The sequence below is a fragment of the Macaca nemestrina genome, chromosome 3, assembly GCF_043159975.1.
Source record: "Macaca nemestrina isolate mMacNem1 chromosome 3, mMacNem.hap1, whole genome shotgun sequence".
Classification (NCBI taxonomy): domain Eukaryota; kingdom Metazoa; phylum Chordata; class Mammalia; order Primates; family Cercopithecidae; genus Macaca; species Macaca nemestrina.
In genome coordinates, this window is record NC_092127.1 from 39,606,987 (window position 1) to 39,624,774 (window position 17,788).

The 17,788-nt window shown below is 39.6% G+C and overlaps 1 protein-coding gene across 13 annotated transcripts in view; it reads right to left on the bottom strand.

Annotated features, from left to right (window-relative positions):
• Positions 1–17,788, bottom strand: part of LOC105463461 (doublecortin like kinase 2) — a 184,394-nt gene that overhangs the window by 165,130 nt on the left and 1,476 nt on the right. The window lies entirely within an intron of this gene.

Sequence of the window (17,788 nt, forward strand, 5' to 3'; positions counted from 1 at the left end):
CCCCAACATGGTAAAACCCTGTCTCTACTAAACAATACAAAAATTAGCCACAGATGGTGGTGCAAGCCTGTATCCCAGCTCCCTGGAGGTTGAAGCACTAGAATCGCCTGAACCTGGAAGGTAGAGGTTGCAGCGTCACAGCACTCCAGCCTGGGTGACAGAGTGGGTGGGACTCTGTCTCAAAAAAAAAAAAAAAAGGCTAGAAACTTTCAATTTCCATCTGTGCCCATTTTTCCCACGTCCTTTTCCTTTCAGTGACAGAGTGCTATCCTCCTATTCAAAGTTAAGTCCCTCTAACAGGATGTGGGTCCTTCCCTCCCCTCCTGCTGAGGTTTTAAGGCCATTCTTCCTCTCTCCTCCAGCCCTCTCTATAGGATTATACACAAGTGTGTCCCACCTTAAACACATGAACCGCCCAGCCCCACCCCATTGACTCTATTCTTCCTAATGTGCTTTTGGCTTCCATTCACTGTCAGTCCTCATCTGTTTTTCCACTTTATCACCCACTCTTTGCTCTTAAGCCACTGCAGCAACACTTCTGCTCCCTGGGCTCCACTAGCTGAAATGCTGCTCGCCCCAATCCCCAAGCACTTCTTACCTAACTGCCAAATGCAGAGCACATTTTCTGTCTAATTTCACTCAGTGTCTTCAGTGTCTTCCAAGGGCACTGGACAGCAGCCCTAATCCTCTTCATGCAAATCCTTTTTACCCTACCATTATGATTTCCCTTACCTTTACTTCACATTACTTTAGATTCCTTCGCAGTCTGCTTTTCAGGATCCTCTTTCCACACCCAACCCAGCATCCCTCATCCTCCTTAGACTTTCTCTGGGCAGCTGCATCTTTATCCATGGCTTCAACCACCATCTACACTGTGAGGAATCAAACACTGAGGACATTTCTGGCCTAGATCTTTCTCGGGTTCAACCCACTAACAGAATATCTCTCTCTAGATAATCTAGGAATATCTCACATGCTACATGTCTAAAACGAATTTCACTCTCCATTACTGCCACCCTGACCTCACACTCTCCTCTTCCTGAAGTCCCCCACATATTCAACGGAATAACCACTATTCAGTCATCTAAGCAAAAACCAAGCTGCTTCTTCACTGCCCTTCCCTCACATTCAACAGAATTAGGAGAACTGGTGACTTTGGTCTAAACCCTTCTGGAAACCAACTCCTTCTACCCTGCCTTCTCTCATTTCTTTCTGGATTAGAGTAGTAAAGTGCCCCCTATCTGGGCCTCATCCTCCACACAGCTGTCACAAGTTTTTTAAAAATGTGTATTTGATTTTCTTGTCTCTCTACTGCCCTTAGAACGAAGGCCAAACTCTTCAGCACATCACAAACTTCCAGCCCCTTTTCCCACCACTTCCCCGCAGGTTTCTATATTAGTGTCATATCAGCATGCTTGCAATTTCCTTCCAAACTTACACCCTCTTTATTCTCATTCCTTCTTATATGCCGGAAATAACCTTCCTCCTCTTCCCGTGTCTCTTTTTCACTGACCCTTCAAGATTAAGCACCTCTGGCAAGGAGTTTAGTAAAGCAATAGGAACCTTCATACACTGAAAAGCTTTTAAATTGGTTAAATCACCTAGGGAAAAGTGATTGGTTCAATAACTTAGGCTGGCATTATCTAGTGCTAAGTTAAAAACATACACGTTCTACAATCCAGAAATTCACTCTAGGAACAGCCTGGAGAAACTCATTCACATAGACACTCTATATACACACACATGTTCATAGAAGCATTGCTCAATACCCAAAGATGAGAGTCGGCCCACATGTCCAACAAGAGAATGGGTACACAGATGGTGGTGAGGTCACATAATGGACTACTACATACTAATGAAAATGAACAAATGAGAGCTATATGCAACAACTTGGATGAGTTTTATAAACAATGGTGAGCAAAAGATGACAAAAGCATATGTGTACTATGATTTAATTCCTACAGAGTTTGAAAGAGAAAAAGTCAACTATATCGATTGAGGATGCCTTCACAGATGGTAAAACATGAAGAAAAGCAAGAGTCAGGCTATTGCTGCCGTGGGAGAGAGAAGACATAACTGGGAAGGGACACAGGGACAGCTTCTCGGATGCTGGCAATATTCTATTTCTTGACAGGACTAGCAGTCACAAAGATGTTCGCTTCATAATTCTTGCTATGTGTGTTTTATGAACTTTCTGTAGGTATTCTATAGTTAATAATTAAAAAACAAAAATTATGTCACTCCTTGCTGCTCTTTTTGTACTGAGCTTACAACGTATTAATTTCTCATAATCACAATTTATTATTTGTTTCTGCTAGTGGTTCTTAGTGGAGAATGTCTTTAAAAATCAGGTGATTTTGTTGCATAAGTACAGACGCCCAAGCCTCACCCCAGTTCAACTAATACAATCACTGGAAAGTGAGTGTGAACTGAACACGTGGGTAAGGTGTTTCCATTTCACAAATTACTCTGAAAACAGTCCCTGGTTACAAGACACTGCCTAGACTAGAAGCTCCCTCAAAAAACTGACTGTACCTTCTTCATATTACCAACACCTAGCACAGGACGTGGAATACAACAGATACTTAAAACATGTTTGTCAAACTAATGAAGAAAATGCATATTTCCAAAACAGACTTACACATTTCATGGCTTGCATTTGCATTGCATCTAGGCAAAATAAGTACACAGTGTTACGGTTTACATAGAATGACCCTGGGAGGCTCAGAGTCAGGCTCCTGAAGCGCCTCATGCATGGTCTGAGACACTCATAGGTCATGCCAGTCCATCAAAAGTCAACCGAAGGCATCTAGGGGCACTAGCAGGAGATGAAGACACCAGGTACCCACCAGTATCTTTTCCATTCCAGGTGATTAAAACACCAAGAGTCCGAGGGCACTTTGTGGTCCAATGAATGTGATGTGCCTTTTAATCAATGCAATATGCATGTATTTACATAATTTTTTTAAACAACTGAAGCACAGTAACCTCTCTACATTTAAAATGTCCACTGCAGGCTGGGCGCAGTGGCTCAAGCCTGTAATCCCAGCACTTTGGGAGGCCGAGACAGGCGGATCACGAGGTCAGGAGATGGAGACCATCCTGGCTAACACAGTGAAACCCCGTCTCTACTAAAAAATACAAAAAACTAGCCAGGCAAGGTGGCAGGCGCCTGTAGTCCCAGCTACTCAGGAGGCTGAGGCAGGAGAATGGCGTAAACCCGGGAGGCGGAGCTTGCAGTGAGCTGAGATCCGGCCACTACACTCCAGCCTGGGCGACAGAGCGAGACTCCGTCTCAAAAAAAAAAAAAAAAAAAAAAAAAAAATCTCCACTGCTAGATACTAACCCATTGTCAGACATATTATTTGCAAATATTTTCTCTCATTCTGTAGGTTGCCTTTTCACTCTATTGTTTCTTTTGCTGTGTAGAAGCTTCTTAGTTTGATGTAGTCCCACTTGTCATTTTTTATATTTGTTGCTGGTGCTTTTGGTGTGATACTTGAGAAATCACTGCCAAGACTAAAGTCATGAAACTTTTTCCTTATGTTTTCCTTCTAGGAGTTCCAGATCTTATATTTAAATTTTTAAATTATTTTGAGTTGGTTTTTGTGTATAAGGTTCCAGTTTCATTCTTATGCATGTGGATATCCAGTTTTCCCAACACCATTTGTTGAAGAATCTGTCCTTTCCCTATTGTATATTCTTGGCATCCCTGTTGAAGATCAGCTGACCATACATATTTTAGTTTATTTCTAGGCTCTCGGTTCTGCTACATTGTTCCATGTGTCTGTTTTTATGATAGTATCAAAATGTTTTAATTACTGTGTCTTTGTAATATATTTTGGAATCAGGAAATGTAATGCCTTTAGTTTTGTTCTTTTTTCTCAAGATTGATTTGGCTATTTGGGTATTTTGTGGTTCTGCATGAATTTTAGATTGTTTTTCTATTTCTGTAAAAAATGCCATTGAGGCTGGGCATGGTGGTTCATGCCTGTAATCCCAACACTTTGGAAGGCCAAGGTGAGTGGATCGCTTGTGGCCAAGATTTCGAGACTAGCCTGGCCAACATGGCAAAACCCTGTCTCTACTAAAAATACAAAAATTATCCAGGTATGGTGGCACAAGCCTATAATTCTAGCTACTCGGGAGACTGAGGGACGAGAATAGTTTAAACACAGGAGGTAGAGGTTGCAGTGAAGTGAGATGGCACCACTGCACTCCAGCCTGGGGCAACTGGGCAAGACTCTGTCTCTAAAAATAAATAAATAAATAAATAAGCCATTGGGATTTTTATAATTGCACTGAATCTGTAAATCACTTTGGGAACAATGGGAATTTTAACAATATTAAATCTTCCAATTCATGAACACAGGTTGTCTATCCATTTATTTGTGTATTCTTTAACTTCTTTCAATGTTTCACAGTTTTCAGTGTAAGAGTCTTTCACCTCCTTAATTTTCCTGAGTATTTAATTTTGTATTGCTATCATACATGAAATTTTCTTAATTTCCTTAATTAGTTTGTTATTAGCGTATATAACAACTGATTTATGTATGTTGATTTTGTATCCTAAAGGTTTACTGAATATATTAGTTTAACAATTTTTGTGTGGTCCTTACGGTTTTCTACATATAAGATCATATCTTCTGCAAACAGATAATTATGCTTCTTCCTTTCTGATTTAGATGCCTTATATTTCTTTTTCTTGCCAAGTTGTTCTTGCTAAGACTTCCAGTACTAGGTTGAATGAAGTGGCAAAAGGCGGCATCCTTGTCTTATTCTTGATCTTAGAGAAAAGTTTTTCTACTGTTAAGTATGATATTGGCTGTGGGCTTTTCATATATGGTCTTTATTATTTTGAGGTAAATTCCTTCTATACCTAGTTTATTGGGTGTTTTCATCATGAAAACATGTTGAATTTTATCAAATGCTTTTTCTGCATTCTGCATCTATTGAGATTGTGTGATTTTTATCCTTTAATATTCAAAAAGTATAAGAAATAGTACAAAAACCCCAAAACAAAATTTTAAAAAGAAAGGATTTGAATAGACATTTCAAAAAAGACATACAAATGGCCAAGTATATGAAAAGATGCTCAACATCAATAATTATCATGGAAATGCAACTCAAAACCACAACACATATCACCTCACTCCTGTTAGGATGACTGGGTTTTTTTTAAAAAAAAGGTATTAGAGAAGATGTAGAGATATTGGAACTCTAGTACACCATTGGTGGGAATGTAAAAGGGTATGGCTGCTATGGAAACAGTGTGAAAGTTCCTCAAAAAGTAAAAATAAAACTACCATATGATCCAGCAATTGTACTTTTGGTATATATCCAGAAGAACTGATACCAGCATCTCAAAAAGATACTGGCACTCTCATGCTCATTACACCATCATTCACAATAGCCAAGAAAGGAAAATGTAGTATATACATACAATAAGATATTATTCAGTCTTTAAAAATGAAGCAAATTCTGCCATATGCAATAACATGGACAAACCTGGGGGACATTACGTTAAATGAAATAAGCCAGCCACAGAAGAACAAATACACGTGGCTTCACTTACATAGGGTATCTAAAAAGTCAAATTCATAAAAACAGAGACCAGAATAGTGTTTGCCAGGGGGTGAGGGGAAAGGGACATGGGAGGCTGCTGCTCAGTGAGTATGAAGTTCCAGTTATGAAGATGAGCAAGTTCTGGAGATCGGCTGTACAACACTGTGCCTATTAGTTAATACTACCATACGTTGTACTTAAATTTGAAAGGGTAGATCTCATGTTGTGTTCCTCACACACACATACACACACAAACACACACAAATGTTCCTGTTAGGACAAAGAACTACATGGAATCTCATGTAGGTGGAAATTTTAACAATAGCAGTTTCAGGCTACTTTTCTATCAGTTATTATAAAGTCTCACATACACCTCTGTTAAACTATGTCCCGTAAACGCCTAAACGACTAACTAGTTTGTAATTACAAACTGTCTTGACATTTGTGGCAGAAATTGAGTTATATAAAATTTGGATACTGAGACTATGCCTAACTCTAGGAGTGGAAGCAAGCACTGAACTTAATGATAAAAACGAAAACTTATTTACAAATCTAAAGTGCGAGGACTCTTCAAACTTAGAGAAAAGGATACACACACACATACTTAAATATGGTAACACAGAAAAAGGAAGACAAAAAGGAAAGAAAAGGAAAGACACTTCAGGTCTAACATTAGTAAAATCTTAGGAATCTAGAATTTTTCCTAACTTCGGAAATTAAGAAAAACATTGCTTCCAAAAGAATGTAACCAAGGAAAAGATATTTGAGCATATTTGCCTCTACAAGATGGTTCGATGCCCTTCATCAAGTGCAGCGTTTGTGAGAGACCGGGTGGATAATAATTTGAAGGTCCATTTTAAATACATCACAGATGAGTTCCCACATCCGGCTGGTTAAGAAAAAACACAGAGTAAGAAAAAGTAAGACTGATTTATTATTCTGTCATGGCAAACAACTTAATTGAGTTTCCTGGCCAAACCACACATAATGTAAACTTAAAGGAATTAGCAGAGTAACACAAAGTACACTGCTCGGGCCCAGATGCTGTTCCCACTCCATACTGATTTGTCGTGTCTCTGAACCATTACTGACATATTTGCTCAATGAATATAACACCTATTTCTGCGGAGCAGGGCTGGGGACACAAAATAAGATCTTTCACCTCAAAGACAAGGGCTTTTTCAATACACCTGCAGGCAAGTGACTGAACCAAATCATCTCCTAAAGTCACATCCAGTTGTATGGTCTGTGATACCTTCTACGGAGAAGGGGGTACAAAAGCTACTTTGAATCTATGAATATCTATGAAGAAATAGGTATGTCCACAAATCCACGTTTTAGCATTGAAATCTGGGAGGAGTTTAACTTAAGGTCAAGTAAATTAGCTAAATGTAAAAATGAAAATCCTACCCAGTAACCATAAAGCTTTGTAGCTTACCCACTGAGGAAGAAATCGTACCTAATCTCCTGGGTAGGATGGAACCAGCAGATCAGATCTGTGATCTGGTATTTTTGCTCCTCATACATGGGGCCAAGCATACCCAAAATCTACAGGAGCTCACTATGGGGATTTTCATTGTGTGTTTAATTATTATTATTATTTTGAGATGGAGTTTTGCTCTTGTTGCCAAGGCTGGAGTGGAGTATAATGGCACGATCTCGGCTCACTGCAACCTCTGCCTCTCAGGTTCAAGCAATTCTCCTGCCTCAGCCTCCCGAGTAGCTGGGATTACAGGCGAGTGCCACTACGGCCAGCTAATTTTTGTGTTTTTAGTAGAGACGGGATTTCTCCATGTTGATCTCGATCTCCCAACCTCAGGTGATCTGCCTGCCTCGGCCTCCCAAAGTGCTGGGATTACAGGCATGAGCCACCGTGCCCAGCCCACAGTGCATTTATTTTTATGATCAAACTTAAAATGTTTATGTAATCCTATTCTGGAACATCTGAACAACTACTTCTAAGTTAAGTCTTTTGGCTTCAACTATTCTAACTATGCCAGGAATTAACAAGGAAAAAGGGAAGTGGACTTCATATGTATAAGACATGTTCACAGCAAGTTAAGGCCAGAGGACATAATTTTGCTCTACAGGAATACTCATTAGCTATGCAAAACTGACTCGTTACATGGCATTCTGAAATACAGCATACCTAACTCAGCACTCAGTACCACAATCACACTGGGAACACCAATTTAGTTTGAGCAAACAGCATCTCTAGCTTCATATTGCTATTTTGCATTTTTACTGGTTATGCAGTTTTGTTGGTATTTATACTGTCAATTTGGGTTTATCACCATGTAAAACCTATATGCATAAGCACACCTAATTTTACATTTACAAACATTTAAGTGACAATGTAACTAAAGTAATTAAAGTAATGAAGGCAATACTTGGCTTCTGCAATTTGGATGTTGGATTTTTATATTGTTTTTAATCTTTAAGTGGCTAACATTGTTAAAGTTTGAGAAACAATGCAACCTTAAGGATACTGAGAAAGAGAAACCTTCAAACCGAAATGTGGCCACATAATATTTGTAAATAAACAGGGCATAGTACATATAGGGTCGGTCCTTCAACCGGTGCATTTAAACAGAGGTAAAACTTTCCTCCAGAGTTTCCTCAGCTTCTGAAGACCTCTGCTGAACACTCTCCTCCTTAATCTCTTACTCCTTTCTCCACTGTGCCTTTATTTTAATCCTGCTGTGAGTCAGAGGAAAGCTTAGCCCTCAGTTTTCAGCAAGTGATTGATAATCACGGTAACTCAAAAGTTTCAGTGCAAGTGATAAAGAATTTAGAAACCAGATGTTCATCCAAAAAAGAGGTGATGGTGTTTAGAGGAAGAGAGAGAAGGGGAAATACAGGTTGGGTATTCCTTATCCAAAACGCTTGGACAAGAAAAGTTTCAGATTGCAGATTTTTTTCAGATTTTGGAATATCTGCATTACCCTATGAGTATCATGCTAGTATTACTGATGTTTTCCACAGTATCTTTACACCACAGAACAGAGAATAAGCAACAAAGCAAAATAGTGAGTAATGTACACAGGTCTTAATCTCATGTAGAGCATTGTGGAGACCCTGCCATTGGTGCAGCCAGCCTGCACATGTGCCATTTTATTACTCCTTGTGGGTGTACTTTCATGGGGGAAGTGGGCATGCACAGAAAATATTTATCACAGCTGAAAGGGCCTGGAATGATCTTTTTCCCCCCTTGAAAAGGCTAAAAAAACTACATGTTGTGCACCTGCATTGTGACTGCAACCTGTCACATGAGGTTAAGTATGGAATTTTCCATTTGTGGTATCACATTAACACTCAAAAAGTTTCAGATTTTAGAGCATTTTGGATTTTCAGATGAGGGACACTCAACCTGTAGTAAAGCATGACCATCGTCTCAAAACATCTGAAGGGTGTAGTGGCTTGCACCTGTAATCCCAGATAATCAGGAGACTGTGGCAAGAGGAGTGCTAGAGTCCAGGAGGCCAGCCTGGGCAACAAAGACTCTGTCTCTAGTTATTAAAAAAAAAAAAGAATTTAAAAAGAAAAAAGAAAAATCTGAAGGCTGCCATATATAAGCAGGATGAGACTGAAGTAGCTCTAGAAGTAGAGGAAGAAGTTACAAGGACACACATTAAGAAAAAAAAAAGCTGAGGACCACCACCATTTGTCAAGCAGCCACTGCATGCCAGGACTCTGCTAAATGTTTAAATACACTGTAATATTTAAGTAGAATGTTCCAGAAACTGGCTTTGATCACTAAATTAATGAGAGACAAGTTCACACTGGGCTATTTCTCAAGTTCTCCCACACAGGCTTAATGAACAACAATATAACCAGTAATACGTTTCTAGAACCCCTTTTTTCTTGATTCTTCAGCAGACAAGGCAAAATACTATTAAGTAAAGAGACCAAGATGATGAGCAAGGGCATTGGGGGAGAGACTCTCAATGACTGCCTTTGAGAAATAACTGCATCTGTTGGGGCTCAGAAAACAATACTCCAACATGAAGGCCTCAGTAGCATCCTCAGAGGCAAACATTTTTCTCTGACCTTCTCCCGCCCCCCTGGCTGTTAGTCCCATTCTCCTCCAAAGCTAGCCATGAAAACTAGAATCCCTCTTCTCCAAGGAAGGTCATAGAAACCTGAACCCCTTTCCCCCAGAACCACTCACTAAAAATATTACTCTAATTTCTCCTTCACTTCGTATGTAAAAAATGGCTATAAATAAATGATTTGACCTACCTGGTCTGACTGTAGGTCACAAGACCCCCATTCCAGAGAGGGTCCTGCCCCACACCCAGAAGAAAGGAATGTTGTTCACAGAGGCCAAGAAGAATCTAGACAGACAGACCTTGCTGGGTGTCTCAATTCAGTCTATTAACATTAAACCATGCCCTTTTGTCCAATCATACTTCTACATGGCTGTCCATACTTTGTTGAACTTACGCATAAAAATGGACAACTGCCCCTGTACCTTTGGGTCTTAATTCTGAAGGCTCCTGTGTATACATGTGAAATAAATTTGCATGCCTTTTCTTGTATTAATCTATCTCATCTCAGTGATTTTCAGCAAACCTCCCTGGCCTCCACACATTGCTATTTCAAAAGTTAACAAGGTAATCTGAAGTTTTAAAAACATATAGTGAAGGAAGAGATCAATGAAAATATTTTAAAACATCTATTGTGGGCCGGGCGCGGTGGCTCACGCCTGTAATCCCAGCACTTTGGGAGGCCGAGGCAGGCGGATCACAAGGTCAGGAGATCGAGACCACGGTGAAACCCCGTCTCTACTAAAAATACAAAAAATTAGCCGGGCGCGGTGGCGGGCGCCTGTAGTCCCAGCTACTCAGGAGGCTGAGGCAGGAGAATGGCGTAAACCCAGGAGGCGGAGCTTGCAGTGAGCCGAGATCGCGCCACTGCACTCCAGCCTGGGCGACAGAGCGAGACTCCGTCTCAAAAAAACAAACAAACAAAAAAATCTATTGTGAACATTTTGCACTTTGGTTGCAAGTGATTATAATTAAACAAACAAAAGGTAACAGAGTAGGTCAAAATTGCAGGTTATTTTAGTTACTTAGTTTGAAATGCTGGTAAATGTTATAGTGTAATGAAAAGTACTTAGGGCGATCTCTCCAAACCAGTATTTTCCCATTCCTTCAGTATATAAGGAAAAGCTTCTGACAAATTACAATATAATGACTTCTCCTTTAGGCTGTTGAAAACACAGCAAATAGGACAAAAATATCCCAGGGATTAGGATCGAATTATAACATGTTTTAGGGAATAAAAGAGTATTCGTTTAAGCTCCTGACTCTATTTCTGACTCACAAAATTAAAAAATTAAGATTGTGTTAAAATTAAGTATGAAAAATTTGGCAAAAACAATTGCTTAAAATGAGAATGCTAAAGATGAACACAACTAAGCCTTAGTTATGGCAAGAACTCCCGTAGACACTGAAAACATTAGGGGGCTTAGAATAACCCTGGGATTTAAACACATAACAAGAAATAAGTATGTAAGAATCTGGTTGTGATAGCTGTCCAAAGAGAAAACTCAAGTCAGGCATCTCAGATACTAGTGAAATTGATAAATTCTTGGGACATAAATATACTGCATCATTTTTCTTGAAAAAAATTATTAAAAATTGAAACACAAAGGGGCAAGAAATATTTGCCTTTAACATGAACTTATGCTACCTCCATAAATCTAGCTAACTGGCTATCTTAATAAATAAATATTTTTAAAAGCATATATATCCACCTATATCCAACTATTAAAACATCTTAAATAGGGCACAAAAATAAAATTAATTCAAAAAACATCACATTCCAGAAGCATTTGTTGCATGGGATAAAGGGATAAACAAGACAATTGTGGTCCCAACCCCTGTTGGGTTTGTAATTTTCCCTTTCATGAGGATAGTCTATGGAAAAGATCCTCCTGTATGTTACTGAGGTGTTTTAAGAACTCCATCTAAATCTGGGTAACTACATCTGATCAAGTACCCAGCCAACTTTCAGAGAGAGACATAGAGCCAGATAGAGCCAAGATCATTTCTCTTTCCCACCCCTAGAAGCATTTCCCAAGATCACTGAACTTTAGAGGCAAAAGAAGACTGTATTAGTCTGTTCAAGTTGCTATAACAAAATACAAAAGACAGAGTGACTTATGAACAGAAATCAATTTCTCACAGTTCTGGAGGTGAGGAAATCAAAGATCAAGGTGCTGACAGACATGGTGTGTAGCGAGGGCTCCTGGTTCACTCATGGTGACTTCTCACTACATCCTCACATGGTAGAAGGGGCAAACAAGCTCTCTTGGGCCTCTTTGGGCACTAATCCAGCCTATGAAGTCTCTGCCTTTATGATTTATTCACCTCCTGCTATGGGTTGAACATATCTCCCAAGCTTTGTGTGTTGGAAATTTAATTGCCATTGTAACAATATTAACAAGTGAGGCCTGAAGAGGTGATTAGACCATGAGGGTACCACCCTCATGAATGGATGAAGGCTGTTATTGTGGGAGTGGGTTAGTTATAAAAGGAGGGAATTCAACGCCATTTCCTCTCTCTATATCCTAGCTTTGCTTTCACCTTCCAACTTTCCACCATGGGATGACCCTCAACAGATGCCAGTGCCGTGCCTTGGACTTTCTAGCTTCTAGAACTAGAAAATAAATTTATTTTCTTTATAACTTACCTAGTCTGTGGTATTCTGCTATAGCAACAGAAAATGAACCAAGACACCTCCCAAAGTCCCCACCAACATAACGGACTCCATTTCCTCTCAGGTGGTAGAAAGCAGTAGTTAAGAATACAGAAGTTCAGAAGCCAGGGAGAAAGCGCTCAAGTGCCAGCTCTACCTCTAACATTGGTACAATCCAGCCATTTCTTTACCCTCTCTGAGCCTCAGCTTCCCCATCTGTAAAATGGGGACAACAATGCAGCCATATTTCAGAGGGTATTACAAGGGTTAAATGAAACATGTAAAGTACCTCACACAATGACTGCTCATAAAACATCTAGTAAATGGTAGCAATGCAGAGAAAAAAAACATCTCTAATCCTTAGGTAATGGTTTACTTTACAAGTAGAAGACAAAAACACAGATGCAGTGGTAGCATGGGCAGGTAGGGATACAGAAAAAAGACCTAGCCAGGTGGTACACACCCCGCAGCAACTCCTCTCGGCCTCACGAGCAATGAAGAAAGCAGTTAGATGATCACTGCCCAACAGAATCTAGTTTCCTTTATTTCATATCACAGGACCATAAAATATCCTTTTCATAGTTTAAAAACTCATGAGACATTAATCTTGTCTCATAACTTCCAGAGTATCACCGTGTCATACTCTGATCTCATAAATGCTCTCCCACATATCCCCTTTCCTTCCCCAACCTTTTAGGATTCATTTATTCTTTAAGTGAAAATGTTATTCTTACCTCTGGAAAGAGCTTCTTAGGCAGCTATATTATAGCACATCTTATTTTCCTTGTTTTTAAGGAAATGAGATGGGACAATCAGATTTATAGAAGAGGATGTTATGGAAGAGTCATTTCCTCCAAAATGGTTAGCACAGAATTTCCCCCCAAATTATACGTTTATGTAAAACATAATCCAATTTTCCAAAAAAAAATATTTTAACAAATATCTAGGAATCTCATTAAAGCTTAATTCATACAAAACTTCCCTTGACAACTAAGGGACTTAGAGGTAAAATCATTGTCTGGGTTATTTAATCAATGAATTGACTGTATTTAAGATCCCTGACCACAGGCTTCTCTCAGTTGAGTGCAAAAACAGATCCAATAGATCATGAGACTCACAGCTAAGGGTTATAATAGAAGTAAAGAAAAATGCCGTAAGCAGAGGAAAGAGTTATAAACTTGACCTCAGGCCTTGGCTCCAATGTCTGTTCCTCTAGGAAGCCTTCCCCACCACCCCGGCCAATATGGCCATCCTGCCCCATGTCATCACTTCATTTACAGCACTTTAGCTGACGGCCATTCCGTGTGTGTGTATGTTTACTCTCTCTCTCCTAGGAGAACACGCATTTTTTGAAGGAAGAGACCGTAAGCTTGTGACCATGTCTAGGATATAGTATGCCCTCAACTAACCACTTGAGACCAGCTGCACAGAGAAGTGGAAAGAGACTTCACAGGTGCTATCTGAAGTGGGCCTTTAGGAATCCAAGGGTTTCGCAGGTAAAGAAAGTTTTGCAGACCTAAGATTCAATACTAACTCTCCAAGTCCAATCACCACGTATGACTTTCGTGTGCACCATCTTTGACTCCTATGTGCAAATACCTGATAACTCATGAGTTTATTTCCTTCTTACTGTAATAAGTTCCACAGTTTCTATTATTATAAAGTTTGTTTTTCAGGAAAAAACAACTAAGTATAATCTAGGTTCTTATGGAAATTCATTTTTACTTAAAAACTCGCAGAAACATACTTTGGTTTATTTAACACTTTCAAAGACCTGACCTAACAAAACAAATGCAGTAGATAGGTTTGGTAGGAGGACCTCAAACTTCATGTGTGTGATTTCTTTAGAATCTTATTTTTCTTAAATGTTCAAGTTAACTTCATGAAGGAATGAAAGTATCATTATCGAAATAACCAAAATTCTCTCATATGCCAAAAAACAATCAGTTTATTGTTTATGAAGGAATAAAAGGTAGAAATAACAAAATGACATTTGACTTTGGAATGAGAGAGGCAGACATAGATAGCTCTTAATACCTTCGACTCTTGGCAAGCACTTCATCAGAGCTATACACCCCATTCTGTGATTGGTATCTGGACATGTAAAGCCTCATCAATTTTCCAGAAGATGGGTTCTGGCTAGGGAAAGGCAGCCCAGGCCATCATATGCTCCACCAATAATCCCTCAGATAATGAAGGGTACATACACATTTTTAAACCAGAAGAGACCTAACTTAGAGAGGTGGTCTGCCAACTTCTCATTCCAGAGAAAAGGACACCAAGGCCAGGGAAGTGAGGTGAAATTTTTCTCAAATCTAGTCAGAACTCAGGAATCCTGACTTGGTCAGGCATTTTTTTTCTACTGTCCTTGGTTATATCTCTTCATCAAAACTTTACAAATATTTCATCAAAACTTTACAAATATTTCAAAATGCTCAGGAGAGAAGACACATGGAATGGAACTAAGACTAGAAATTCTGAATCAGTCACTAACAAGAAAGCCGAAGAACAAGTCATCTGGACATCCTCTGCTGGGTATTACAGATACTGAGCTCAGCAGGCTCACAGCTTAAGACAGTTCAACTAATTTTCCCAATATTGATTAAGAGCCACAGTCCTGCAGGAAGAGGTCCCCCATTTAGTTTTAAATAATAAACAGGATTACAGGACTGCACAGCATCAACTCTAACTTAATCCAGCAAGGGTGGATAAATCAATAAATTGAAGATGCTTGTTGGTTTAGGGTAGTGTTGGAGGAGTGCCAGCTCACACTAGAACAGCTTTTAGTCTCCAGAGACTCTCAAGGTCAAGGGCAGAAGAAAAAATAATTTGGGCCATGCAAATATCTTTTGTCATCTGAGTCCAATGAGATTGGAGCTCTGAATGAATGCTCATGTCCTAATGTTTTGAGTCATCACTCTCTATTCTTCACTCAAGACATTTCAGAAAAAGCATACCTTCTAAACTACAAGTTTCATGGGATCGAAGAAGCAGAGCCTAGTTGAACATAATGCTGTAAAATACTGCCTGAGAGAGCTTTATTAAAAATAATCAACCCAAATGAAATAAAGCAGTCAATTTTGACAATGTGGTGAATATATCACAGACCTATTTTTTACTAATACAAATAACTTCACGGATAGCTGCTTAGTTCTCCTACATGAAAAATCTGAGCACACAATTTTAAATAAAAGTTGAAACTATTTACATTCTGGAATGATTGACAGTAAGCATTAGTGACTATTTTTCTTTTTTTTTTTTTTTTTTTTCTTTTATTGAGACAGAGTACTGCTCCATCGCCCAGACTGGAGTGCAGTGGCGTGATCTCGACTCACTGCAATCTCTGCCTCCTGGGTTCAAGCAATTCTCCCGTCTCAGCCTCCTGAGTAGCTGGGACTACAGGCACATGCCACCACACCCGGCTAATTTTTGTATTTTTTGTTTTTTAAGTAGAGATGGGGTTTCACTTTGTTTATCAGGCTGGTCTCAAACTCCTGATTTCAGGTGATCCACCCGCCTCAGTCTCCCAAAGGGCTGGGATTACAGACATGAGCTACTGCACCTATATTTTTCTTTAAAAAAATAAAATGCATTTCTATAGAGTATTCTACTAATTTGGGGAGAAATTCAAGAATTAAAGACCCATTGTCAGAGAGAATTCCATATGACAAAAAAGTGCCCAAGTTTTCTTCTTTTGCAGTAATATTATATTAAAAACTTCTTCAAACAAGTGGGAAAAGCCATAAAAAAATTTTGGCTGTGCAAATATTTGTTATATTATTTATCATATTTTGGTATGATTTGGACTCCATAGATAATATTTTTTCCAAATTCCCATCCACTAAAAATCAGTGAATGATTCGAAGGAAAACTGTTAACAGTCAATTTGTAGTTGAAACTACAGTTGCAGAATTAGACCCAGTGGCCATGCACGCTGTGGGCGGTAGAAGACGCAATCTATACTATGTACTCCTATTAATGGACATGCATAATGTCCATCTAATCATCTCTCCTATAATGAGATTCATCTTTACATTATGTCAATTTTACGTAGTAAATCCATTGTTAAAATTTATTTAGAGAAGGATATTAACATTGTTGACCCTTAAGAAACCATACCAGGAACAGTATCCCAAGGGCATGTTGAGTAACAAGTGCTTAAGCAAACAGGCACTGCCTTGATCCTGCAAATCTGATCTTGGATCCGTCAAAAAATTGGCGACTCGGTTTTAATATAGCTAGGCAAATATTGCTTGTAAGTGTTTAACATGATTAAGAAAAGCAAACAAGGCCCTTTGAACATCGTATCTTCCTTTTTTATACTTCTCCAGCTATCCCCTTACCTCAAGAAGCCCTTAAAACCAAAACACACAACTGACTGACAGAATGGGTGAAGTCACAAGCACACATGTAGACTGAAGAGTCAATTTAATTTTGGCTGGGTTGCCATCTAGGCAAGGCAGCAAAAACTTCTGATGGCAGTGACTAAATAGATCAACTCAACCACCTTTAGTTTTCCTTGATGTGGCTACATTAGCTCAGGAGAGGTGAACTGTAGATGAGAAAGTAGATGCTGCAGGCACTGTGAGGCCAAGCACGCTCCCTAAGTTTCCTCATCTATAAAATGGGGATAATGTCTTCAGGACAGAAAAGCATGCTGAGATAATATGAGAAAAACCTTTGGCTTGATGTTCAGCTTCCTCTCCCTGCCAAGCTATTGCTGTGACTACATGGAATGTGCCATTTGCATTAAGAAAGATGCACAAGAGCGGACCGTATGAAAACACGTAGTCAGCACATACTTGGGTTCTGCCTGGTCTTTCTGGGTATTATTTAGAACTGGAAACAGGTTCTAGACTACTGATAATGCCTTTTCCACCTGAAAAGGATGAGACCTAAGTATTGCAGGAATTCAAGGATGACCCAACATACAGTCAAGCAGTCTCTCTGACCGAGGCACGGTTGACACAGCAGAATTACTAATTTATGATGAGGCCCCACTGCTGAATCCAATAGCCTCTATCATTCTAATTAGCTACTCTTACTAGAGGATAAGGCAGGAGAGATTGACCTTGATTTACCTTTTTTCCAACCGCACGTGGAAAACCCTTTAGCACAGTGATTGTTAACCATGGTTCCACATGAGAATCACCTGGGTGGTGGGGGCTTTGGAGACTCCAGACGCCGAACCCACACCCCAAACCCAACCAATTTAATCAGGATATCTGGAGGTTGGGGGATCAGGGTCCCGTATTTTTTGAAGTCCCCAGTCCCCTTGGAAGATGAAGCCAAGGTTGAGACCTGCTGACTAGGATCATCCCTCTTCACCTCAAGTAACTTCTGCTGCAAAGCAAACTAGGAAAGCCAACCTAGAGCATTTCACAACCACAGCTTCTGACAGCAGTCACGACAGGACCCCGAAAACTGGAACATGACAGGTCCCTGCACCAGGGTCCACACCGAGGGTCCAACAGAGCTTATCAGTAGGGGATCACCCAGCTCCCCACGGGAGAACCGT